This window comes from Gymnoscopelus braueri (assembly GCF_963280865.1).
Source record: "Gymnoscopelus braueri genome assembly, chromosome: 21".
Lineage (NCBI taxonomy): Eukaryota > Metazoa > Chordata > Actinopteri > Myctophiformes > Myctophidae > Gymnoscopelus > Gymnoscopelus braueri.
The window spans coordinates 44,284,854-44,297,271 of NC_137623.1; the positions used below are offsets into that span (position 1 = coordinate 44,284,854).

Consider the following 12,418-nt stretch of genomic DNA (forward strand, 5'->3'; position numbering starts at 1 on the left):
TGTAGGACGGAGGCTCTATGTCCTCCCGGTGGGGGCTTCTCACTGGCAGGAGTCAGTAAGATACAACAGCAGAACAACACACATAAATGTGTGCGGGGAGGAATTCATTGGCATAATGACTAAATTGGGGAGAAAAGGGGGTAAAAAGCAAACAGCTAAAATAAAAGAATCATTGGTATTTTTCTGATGTGACCATTGGATGCAGAATATGAGTCACACAGTGTCCATGTGTTCACACAAGTTTGTGACCGTGTGTTATTATGACCCTGACTGAGGTCATGATGTATTTTTATGCCTTTATGTTTTAATATGCTGTGTAAGTATATAGGTTTGTGTATGCCTCTGTGTGGTTGGTGTGTGTGTGTGAGAGAGTGTGTGTGTGTGTGTGTGTGTGTGTGCGCGCGTGTGTGTATGATGGGCTGCAGGTGTGTCTGGCTGATTGAATGTGTGAGTGAGTCATTATGCAGGGAGCTGATTGGTTCCAGCCTTCGGAGAGGGAAGTTTAAAGAGGCCTGCTTTCCACACAGATCCTGAGGGATCTCTCTGTACTTTGTTACAAGTATGGAAGTCTGGAATTCAAAATTTACTTGAGTAAAAGTACAAACATATTGGTATCAAAATGCACTTAAAGTACCAAAAGTAGAAAGTACTCATTATGCAGAATGTCGCATTTCACACATTTTCAAATGTATAACATGTATACAAATCCTATCCTAAAATAGCAGATCTTCAAGCTCACAATGCGAGCTTGTAGATCTGCTATTTTCAAACGGCCAAAATGTATATAGGGCTAAGGTAGTTAATATAGATTTTGTAATAATAATCAAAATCTTCAAAGTAACTACTAGTAACTAAAAATTTTAAATAATTGTAGTGGAGTAAAAGTACAATATTTGCCTCCATATGTAGTGGAGTAGAAGTAAAAGTACTGAAATTTGGAAATACTCCACTAAAGCAAAAAATACCACAAAATTGTAGTAGTACAAGACAAGTACAGTACTTGAGTAAATGTACTCAGTTACTTTACACCACTGGTTAATGTGAAGCAGGGCGTGGCTGAAAATGGGCACTCGTGCTCAGCATATACCTGCCCTGGGTAAATAAAAGGTTAATAAATAAATAAATAAATTAGATTACTATAGTGAGGACTTTTCCCATCCTGTGGCATTCATTAAAAGATAAAAAGTGGCATGTGTGTGTGTCTGTGCCAAAACAGGAAGACTAACTCAGCAGGTGTATCTTTCTTTTTTTTTTATCTTCCCCCCTTTACACATTTTGCTGTACCATCAAGACTGAATACTGAGCTTTCAGCACGACCAGATTGTCTCTAATATCTCTTTTCAATTATAAAGTAAAGTAACCAAGAACCTTCCACAACCTGACACTTTCCATAACATGTGAAGTTCTGTGATGGTTGTTAGTTTAGGTTTCCATTATAACCACCATAACTACCTCTGAAATACCTACCTGCCTCAAATTTTGATTCAGTTTTAGCCATAGTCTTTTGAATCAAATTCCATTTCGTTTTAGTCCTACTTTAGTCATCTGAAATGTTTTACTGTTAGTCTGGTTTTAGTCGATTAAATATCATAAGAGTATAGTCTACTAAATCTACAGTTGATTTAGTCGACTAAAATGTATTTTGGCGGTGCCTTGATGGCGTCATAATGGCTGATTTTATGAGCTTGTAGATCAGTTATTTTCAAAATGTTTCTGTGGAACCGAGTCAAACTAAAATGTAATGCTTCAACTCAAATATGATTATTTGGGGGGGTCGGGTCCCCAGTTCAAATATGATTATTTTGGGAGGTCCCCAGTTCAAATATGATTATTTTGGGGGTCCCCAGTTCAAATACGATTATTTTGGGGGGTCTCCAGTTCAAATACGATTATTTCGGAGCGTCGCGGCCTGAAAAGGGTTGAGAACCGCTGGTCTAGAGGCTAGTATTAGTTTAACTGGCCACTATTCTTGAAAAAACGATGAGAATCCTGGAAATATCCGGTCCTTGTATAAATGCACACAGAGTGCAATGGCAGAAGCAGTGCCACTATCACCTCTATTAGAGGTGCTGAGTCTCCAACACTCTGCCTGACCTTGACAGAACATACACTGTATCCGTGTACTGTATGCGGTAGGCTTGTGTGCATGACTGATGTATGTGTGCGTGTGCGTGTGCGTGTGCGTGTGCGTGTGCGTGTGCGTGTGTGTGTGCGTCTGTGTGCGTGTGCGTGTGCGTGTGTGTAAAGTGAAGTGCCTGGAGAGTCGGTGAGTGTGGGTGATGTCATCATCAGCCCCCTGGGGGTCTGGTTACCATGGTTTATATGAGTGGGAGACAGAGAGAGAGAGAGGGGGAGGGGGAGTACATGGTGGTACACGCAATGTGTGTGTTTGTGTGTGTGGGGCAAACACACTATGGGGCAGAACATGTACATCCTTACAGACCAATGAGATTTACATTTCGTAGGGCGGCAGACGTCAAGCACTGAAAATAGCAGATCTACAAGCTCGCAACATGCCGTGTGTCCGACTCATTGTGAGCTTGTAGAACGGCTATTTTTATAATTTATTTTATTATTTGTAAAACAATTTATACACGTGTGAAATGGGACATTCTGCATAATGAGTACTTTCTACTTTAAGTGCATTTTGATACCAATACTTTTGTACTTTTACTCAAGGCAATTTTGAATTAATACAGTACATGGTGGTATTGATAGCCTACTTTTACACAAGTCAAAAAAAAATTGTACTTCTTCCACAACTGGTCCTCGGGAAGTCCAGTCCAGTCCATGGGTTTCCAACTACCTGGAAGTTAATTGCCATTGAACCACAGGGAGCCGTGGGTGCCATCTAGCGCCTGGTAAACCCTCCCTCCGGAAATCTCATTTCCATTTGATTTCAAATAGAAATGAGATTTCCGGAGGGAGGGTTTACCAGGCTAGGTGCCATCTACTCCTACTCCTAGAACCAGGTCTAGGAGTAGGATGGTGAGACCAACTAGGTTGGACTTGAGATATTGATTTTGAAGTGATTGTTCTATCTAAGAGTAAAACATTTGTGTGTGTTTGATTGTCTGGTACCAGGCTCAGATAAGAGCAGACCTCCCAACCCAGAGGCAGAATAATCCTCAAGGTCTGTTGAATCAATGGTCTGCAGTCTACCCATTGATTCTAGAAAGGGGAGATGTGGTGTGATTGTGTTATGCGAGAAAAGACTACAGAGTCGACATGCAATGACGTCACGAGGTGCGACCTTCGCGGGAGTGACAGCGGTAGGAGTCAGAAAGCGAGAGACATGTGAAAGAGTTTACTAAAAGTTGACCTCGTTATTACGTACAGTGACTCGTACTCACGCGTAAGTTATTCAATAACACGACAGCCATCACCTGGCATCCTAGACTAGACCTAATCAGAGGAATCATCAGCTGTATGCAATTAACTTTCTGGACTGCGTGACCTAGTATGGGAGCAAACACGAATGAAAAGAAAAGCCTGGAGATCGAGGCTATTATGGGAGTGAGACATTAGCACAAAGTCATCATAAGAATTGAATGCGTAAATGCTCTATCTATCTATCTCAAGACTCAAAGAGGAAGTTCCAATGTCTGGAACTACAGCCCATAGCAATGCGTGACAGAACTGTCTCTCTCTCTATGGGTCTGTTTCCAACTACCTGGAAGTTAATTGGTATCCTAATCAAGGGAATCAGGTGGATGCAATTAACTTTCTGGTAATTAAACCCAGTGTAGCTGCATGTGTCCTTAACTGATTGGATACAGTGTAACAGCACACAGTCTTTATGTACAGTAGCCTACAGCATGATAAGGCACTGTCTCCACATCACCTGAAGATGGCGCTCCATCATCTCATATAAGCAGCGTTTCAGACGGTGTGTGCATGCAGCGGTGTATGTGTGAGTGTGTGCGTGCCTGTGCGTGTGCGTCATCGAGCACGCGCGCAGTGTGTTAGTGAACCAGGCCGAGGGGAGAAGAGAAGAAAGAAAGAAAGAAAGAAAGAAGCTGACTGTCTGCTGCCTGCCTCCCGTCGCTGCAGTGCTTTGCTCCCCTCTCTCTCTCTCTCTCTCTCTCCCTCTCTCTCTCTATCTATCTCTCTCCCTCTCTCTTTCTCTTTGTACGGACCGCTTCGCCTCCTCCTCCTCCTCCTCCTCCCTGCGGATGCCCTCCTCAGCCTCGCTCCGCTCCAGTCCGGCCAGCAGCATCTCCTCCTCCTGACGGTCTCTCCTCCATCCATCCATTCCTCCACTAATAACTCCTCTAATAGGGATCCTACTATAATAAGAGAACACAGGATCGACCCACGGGGGGGGAAACACCGCCACACCACACCGCCCCGGACCGGACCGGACCGGACCGCTGTGACAGGACAGGACACAGGACAGGACCACATATAGGGGTCCGGTGTGTGTGCGTGTGTGACAGGACAAGGAGGAGAGGAGAGGACCACCACCACACAGGGGAAACACTACTAGGACAGGAGGAGAGGAGAGGAGAGGAGAGGACCACTGGGAGGTGTGTTACTGTGAGGCTCACATTGCGGATTGACTGTAAAAGGTGACAAGGAGGATAATAAGGGAGGAGAGTCGCTTTGCATTGCCCAGGAATCTATTTTCGGTAAGTGTTGCAAAAAAGTCAATTATCTTGCTTTCGCTCCCATGTATCGAGTAGAATGAAGAGGAGGGTGACTGTGATTGATGTGATTATTCATATATTTTTTAAAATCTATTATTTTAACTATTATTTTTTGGGGGATAATTAGGCATGTGCAAGGGTAAATGTGTGTGAAATTGTGTGATAGTCACTATATTATCACACACTATATTTTATTGTCATTTTTGTAAACACACATTACATACACTAAATGACAATAGAAATATTATTTAAAAAAAGTAAAGGAGGGTGACATTATCCTAAAAAAAACAGCGAATATAACAGCCTATTGTGTTGATATTTTTTGGCACAGCCTGCATTCCATGGCATGAAAAATGTGCAGGAAACCAAAAAAATGTGGTTTAGAACTTTGTATTTAATGCTTGGAGGATGTTTATTGTGGCCATGTGTCAGTCAGACTTACAGTACACAATAATGCCTGTTTGGACGATATTCAGTATAGTTGCTGTGTGTGTGTGTGTGTGTGTGTGTGTGTGTGTGTGTGTGTGTGTGTGTGTGTGTGTGTGTGTGTGTGTGTGTGTGTGTTTGACTATCATATGAAACCTTTCTGTGTGAATTGAGCATCGCCTGCACGCCTGCAGCATCTCTCCCCCTGTAGACAGCATCTCTCTGAGGTAGTGGTGGAATAGAAGTACTCACATGTTTTTTACTTAAGTAAAAGTATCTATACTGCAATGTAGACATACTCTGTTACAAGTAAAATGTCATGTATTAAAAATGTACTTGAGTAAAAGTACAAAAGTATTGGTATCAAAATATCTAGGCTACTTAAAAGTATCAAAAGTAAAAGTACTCATTGTGCAGAATGTCCCATTTCAGTTTTGAAAATAGCAGATCTACAAGCTCACAATGAGCTTGTAGATCGGCTATTTTCAAATGGCCAAAAGGTATGTTTTGTGATAATAATCTAAATCTGTAAAGTACAGTAACTGGTAACTAAAGCTGTCAAATAAGAGATGTATAGTGGAGTAGAAGTATTGAAGTATTGAAAATTGGAAATACTGAAGAAAGAAAAAATACCTCAAAATTGTACTTTACAGTACAGCACTTGAGTAAATGTACTTAGTTACTTCACACCACCACTCTGAGGGAGGATGAATGTGGCTCCAGTTGACTGCTGACCCAAATTCACCACAGAACCGACTGACTGCGCGTAAAAAAGTGCAGTAAAAGGAGGGTAAGGTAGACTGTCTAAAACCAGTACGTTCTCAGATGTTTATTTATTTATTTTAAGATTTATTTTGGGGCTTTTATTATGCCTTTATGGATCGGACGGTAGGCTGAGAGGAAATGGGGGAGAAAGATGTGGAGTGACATGCAGCAAAGGCCGTCGGGATCGGGACTCGAACCCGCGACACGCTGTCAGGCTACATTGACCGCTACGCCAGCGGTCCAGGCCTGGTTCTCAGATGTTTTAAGGTCAAGGACCCTCATAACTCGTGAGAGTGTGCACAGATGGAACCAAAAATGCACCCTCATGGGTACATTTTTTGTTCCATCTGTACCACTCTCAGAGTTACAGACCTTATAAGGCATTATGGTTCTCAAAGTAGGGGTCCGGGGACCCCCAGGGGTCCTTGACGGGGTTCCAGGGGGTCCCCCAGTAAAATGTGTTTAATATAGTGTCAAAATCAGTTCGACCACTTTAACCTTGTTTACATCGGCTATTTGAAAATAGCATGCGTTGTGGGCTTGTAGATCGGCTATTTTCATGAAATCTCGAAACATTTTAACTGTACACAAATCTTGTATGAGGGTCCCTGGCACAAAATATTTTCAGATGGGGGTCCACGGCTAAATACATACTAATTTGGGGGTCCTTGACATGAAAAGGTTTGAGAATCCCTGTTGTAAGGGTCCATTTGGAACCCTGAGGGTCCCTAAACCAGTAGGTCTAAACCAGTAGGTCCTTGTCTAAACCAGTAGGTCCTTGTCTAAACCAGTAGGTTTAAACCAGTAGGTCCTTGTCTAAACCAGTAGGTTCGTGTCTAAACCAGTAGGTCCTTGTGTAAACCAGGTCCTTGTCTAAACCAGTAGGTCCTTGTCTAAACCAGTAGGTCCTTGTCTAAACCAGCAGGTCCTTGTCTAAACCAGTAGGTCCTTGTCTAAACCAGCAGGTCCTAGTCTAAACCAAGTAGGTCCTTGTCTAAAGCTCACACAATATTTTAAATATATTTTATACATTTGAAAACCTGTGAAATTGGACATTCTACATGATGAGTACTTTATACTTTTGGTACTTTAAGTACATTTTTATACCAAATACTTTTGTACTTTTACTCAAGTACATTTTGAATTCCGGACTTTTACTTGTAACAGAACATTTCTACATTGCAGTATGGATACTTTTACTTAAGTAAAACATGTGAGTACTTTTTCCTCCACTGTTGGTTTGGCATTGGAACTCACACAGCAAGCAGCTGTCAGATGGGTCTTTGTGTCGTATAATGGGAAGGATCTCTATGAGGAAGAAACAAGAGGTATATCGGTACTGCCGATATACCTCAAATGACTTCTACACACACACACACACACACACACACACACACACACACACACACACACACACACACACACACACACACACACACACACACACACACACACACACACACACACACTGGCTGGGTTTGATCGATGGCTTTTTTTCTGTTTTGTTTTTGTGTTGTTAAAAAACAAAAAAATGCAGTCATTTGTGTGAGGTGGGGCTGTGCAGACAAGCTTGTCAAAGTGCGAGTTGTATCCACTAAATGAGAGAGAGAGAGAGAGAGAGGGAGAGGGAGAGACTGACTTGACACTTGCTTTGCCAATCTGAACGTTTGTTTTCTCATGCCAATAAAGCTCCATGAGAGAGAGAGAGAGATTCTATATCGTATATGTATATTCTTATACATCTGTTGAGACTGTATACCCATTCAATACAGTATATATCCTAGTCCTACAACACTATGTCAGTGAGGTCCTCCCGTGTCATGTATGGTGGACATTTGATGTAGTAAAGGGGGGGGATGGCAGGTGTCTGGGTATAGGCAGAGCCTTCTATTGGAGAGTTACGTCAATGAGGGAGGGCAGAAAACAGCGCCGGTCACGTGGTTCATGTAAACTGGAAATAGTGACAAACGCTCATAGACTCCAGTACATTCCGTAAACGCCCGGTTCAGGGCTTTGTCACTATTCACCAATAGAAGGCTCTGTAGAAGACTGGCCCCATGAAGTGAACGGAGGTGACGCAACTGTCCTTATATGGCTCTGGGTATATGTCCTCTGATGTGACTGGTGGTGGATGGACGCAGGTGGAATATTTTGTGGTGTGTGTGTATTTGTGTGTGTGTGTGTTTATGGGGTCATAGATCATAACAATCTGCTTAACCCATTACGACCTGAAGCCGATTCTACAAAATAATGTCTTCTAAATCTCAACAGTATTCTGAAAAAACGTATGTTTCTATATCAGTGGTGCTCAAACTTTTTCATGTCCATGCAAAGATTTGAGTTAAAAATGTTCGCTTTAAAACAATACATATTCCAAGATTTGCACACATTTTCACGATTTCTCAAAAATAGCAGATCTACAAGCTCATAGCGCAGCACTCGGTGCCGCGCTATGAGCTTGTAGATCTGCTATTTTTGAATAGCCAAAGTGTAAAATAATGCTTTTTAGCTCAAATCAAAAAGTGACACACATGTCTTAATGGGTTGATATGCACGTTTCCCATCAGATTGCTCTTAGATGTTTAGGTGTGATAGATCTAGGGAGTAGGATATGCACCCAAACCTCATTTATTAATTAGTATCAAGTGAGAGTGTGTTGAGTCCCACGTCCTATGCTTTCAAGAGCTTTACTTAGCAGTTTTAGTTACTGTTAAAGGATTAAACCCTCTATACTTGGAGACTTGGACATGAGTTGCCTCTGTACTTGGTCAACTCTTTTTCGCCCAAAAAATTGCCGATTTACAAGCTCACCAGCGTTGTGGTGCGTGGTGAGCTTGCAGATCTGCTATGTTCCCACAGATCAGGGATGCTTTGGCTCAAGTGGTTGACTATTAACAAAGACCTTCCTTTATCACCACCTAACATACTCTCTCTCTCTCTCTCTCTCCCTCTTTCTTTCTCTCTCATAAGCCATATCACGCTTGTCTTAATGTTCCTGAAGTTTAGCCTCTCTGTTTTCATGTCTCAGAGAATGTCTCCAGTGGTCCTGAAAAGCCTTGTCCTTCATCGCGGACACAGATTAAGCTAATTCACGCGGCAGCGCGCGGGGGCATTAATGCCCTAATCGCCATGCTGCAGTGGCACATAACAGACTCCTTATACTATACAGGAGCAAGAGAAAGGGAGGAGGAAGGGAAAGCTAGCCGCCGCCGCCGGTGCCTATTGATCGGACTAAGGGACTCGCTGGCAGTCGTCCACAGGAAGGAGTTGCTGACGACGGGCCAAAGAGCCTCGGAGCTGAGCGGGCCAGCCAGCCAGCCAGCCAACCAGGCAGGCAGCTCCCCTTTTATAATTGGTAGTGATGAAAGTGATGAAAACCCGAGCCAGCCTCTAGAGCAGATTTGAAATGGTGTTTTGCAAATTATGCTTAACGTTTGTTTTATTATTCGCCAGAATTGGACAGATGGGCTTTTTTTGGCCGGACTTCAGTGACTTTGAAATACTTTGAAACGTTGTTTTTGCTCGGGTTTTTCTATATGAGGCAAACCGGTGACCAAACCGGGGGAACGACATTTTTCACTTCTTGAGTCCTAATTTGAGGTCTGACAAAGTCTTAGGATATGCTTTTTTCATAATTCTGTTAATAAAACATCAACTGATGCACAAACTTGGACACATCATCAGTGTTGTTACCTGGAGTCACTGGGTGTTTTTCGGGTCTCACAACAGACACCCTCTTCCAGGCGACCCGACCAAGGCTGATCAGACCCCGGCCTGTGTCCAAGTGGCATGCTACTGCCCCCACTGTCTCTTTGGGGGTTAGAGACAGTGCCAATTCGGGGGTTAGGGTTAGCCTGGCGCTAATCTCGTCAAGACACATTCAGAGCTCCGCAGCTGAATCTCTCGGGAGCTCCTGTTACAACGTGTATAGTTAGGAATGTTAGGAATGTAAACAAAGACACGTGGAGCGGAAGTGGAGGGCTGAGGGCGAACCTAACGGCCAACATCCTGTTATTCACATTCTATTGGGAGGTCCTCCCAGAGTCAAATGGGCGCTGTTTTTTAGTTTTTTTTTACTATGGGTTCCCAGATTGGCCTGACCGACAACACGGATCCTCTCACACATGGCACTTTGTGAGTGAATCCACGCCATCAGTCTGGCTGATGCCACGTTAGTTGAGATGTTGCAGCTGTTGGCGAGACTAGGAGGCTCTATAGGCACTCTGGGTTGCCTCCGGGCCTGGCTCCTCCTTCGTCTGACCAGAAGTAGGGGATTTTCTGTGCGTTGCGTCGTCGTTGCTGCTGGGCACCAGTGTTGATTTTGACAGCAGATTTTGATTTAGTTTTAGTCATAGTCTTTTTAATAAAATTCTATTCAGTTATAGTCATATTTTAGTCATCTGAAATGTTTTAGTTTTTGTCTAGTTTTAGTAGACTAAATATCATAAGTCTACTAAATCTACATTTGATTTAGTCGACTAAAATGTATTTTGGCGGTGCCTTGATGGCATCGTAATGGCTGATTTTACACTTGGTTGTGAGCTTGTAGATCTGCTATTTTTAGAGCGCAACGCCCGAGTGCAACCAAACATAAAATGACTTAAAAGGATTTTAGTTCTACTGGATCTCTTCTCCACACGTCCCTCCCTGACATTTTAGTCTAGTTTTTATTTGTTGATGAAATTAAACCCTCCCTGTAGGTTTCACCGCAGCCCTGTAGCTTTTGGTTCTTCTTCATGGAAACTGTAACATAAGACCATCTTAAGTCTTATTTTACCCCCATCCTATCTGAGGAAACCCTGACAAAAGTTCACCTAAGGACTACCCACTCCACCCCTAGTATTAGATTATGATGATACCGTTTCATGCAATGCGAGAGGGCATACTTGCTGCCCTCCACGCCCTCCTGTCTAGCATTAAGTTCTGCAACGTTTTTGTGTCTACGTATCCAATCCAATCCACTTTATTTATAGAGCACATTTAAAGCAACAGTGTTTAACCAAAGTGCTGTACACTCAGTAACAAAAAAATACTAAAGAGCAAAACAATACACAATAAACAGGACAACATACTGTATAGACACAATGCCTAGTGGAAACAGCAACTCTTAGTCTGAATTTTTGAAGGCCAAGGAGTACAAGTCAGTTTTCAAACGTGACTCAAACACAGGCAGGATTTGAGATGCTCTAACATGGGGTGGAAGCTCGTTCCACAGTTTTGCACGTAGGTGGTGCACCACTTTCCCCTCCTAGCTGCGCCTTGGGGTGGCTCCATAGAGTTATAATATACTGTATCTAGAGGGCGGACTGCTATGTCCCCACCTTTTCATTTCAAAGTTGAAAGTTGCTCAGTGGCGTTTGAAGCACCCGGAAGTCTGCCAGAAGTACTAATATCGGAGCCAATATCGGACCAATAGAGCAGGCCATAGAGTTATGAGCAGGCACACTAGGATTTCAAACGGTAGACGCACGAGCAGTAGAATTCAAATGCGGAAGTGTTGCTATCCCAGATTTGATCCCACTGTTCTACTGTGGTTCTGGGGGCTTGGGGTGTCTCCCACGGTGTCAGTTTGCTCGCTATACCAGTTCCGGGTGCCTGACACAGTGCCCTACCAGCCTCATCCTTCTTCTCTCTCTCACCTTGTATTTGACCTTTGGGAGGGCTCCGTAGAGGTCCACGTTTCTGGTCCGCCCATGTAACACCTAGTGCTATTCATAGCATTCATGTGTAGATGTCATCTAGGGCAAACTTTTTCGTGCCAAGGACCCCCAAATTGATATGTATGTGGCCGTGGACTCCCACCTGAAAATATGTTGTGCCAGGGACCCCCAGAAGCAAAGATTTGTGTTAAAAATGTTTTGCCTTTTAGAAAAAAGATTTAAAGATTTGCACACATTTCCAAGATTTAAAAAAAATAGCAGATCTAGGACCTTGTAGATTTTCTATTTTCTATTTTTTAATGGCCCCTTTATCCAAATATGGATAAAGGGGTTAAAATGATTGTGACACTTTATTAACTAATTTAGCTGGAGACCCCCTGGGAGAACCAATGATCTAGGCCCTAGGGCATGGATACTACTTAAGCATTTCTAGATTTCTATATCATAGTACAGTATACACCTTATGACTAACCTCATGTACACACTGAACCGGATGAATATGTGTAAATGTAGATACCTTTTGTTTTTAATTTGTTCTGTGCCCCCTTGCTTTTTATTCTCTTTCTGGTAAAAAAATAAAACAAACAAAACACAAAACATGGAGCTTGCACAAAAACTAATTTCACCCTCTGCTTTTACACCTGTAAACCTGAGATTTTTGTGATAATAAAGATGATTCTGATTGTGAAAAGTAACACATAATCTCATTAGTTTCAAGATTCAAGATTGCTTTATTTGTCATTTGTTTTCCATCTGCCAGCAGTGTTAGAGAAAAACAAGAAATGACAAAGTCATAATATACCCGCTTGTGGCAGGCTCGTTGTGCAGAATGTCCCAGCCAATGCAACCGGGTGTTGTTAAAACATTTAGAACACGTGCACTCCTTCTCTGTTGCAGCCAGGCCATTATGTCTTTATA

The 12,418-nt window shown here is 42.7% G+C and overlaps 1 protein-coding gene across 1 annotated transcript in view; it reads left to right on the forward strand.

The window, feature by feature from the left end:
• Nucleotides 1–4,603: 4,603 nt before the first annotated feature.
• Nucleotides 4,604–12,418, forward strand: part of LOC308077018 (catenin delta-2-like) — a gene marked incomplete at its 3' end in the record, with an annotated part of 629,209 nt that continues 621,394 nt past the window's right edge. Inside the window, exon 1 of the mRNA XM_080417546.1 lies at nucleotides 4,604–4,631. The remainder of the gene's footprint in view (nucleotides 4,632–12,418) is intronic.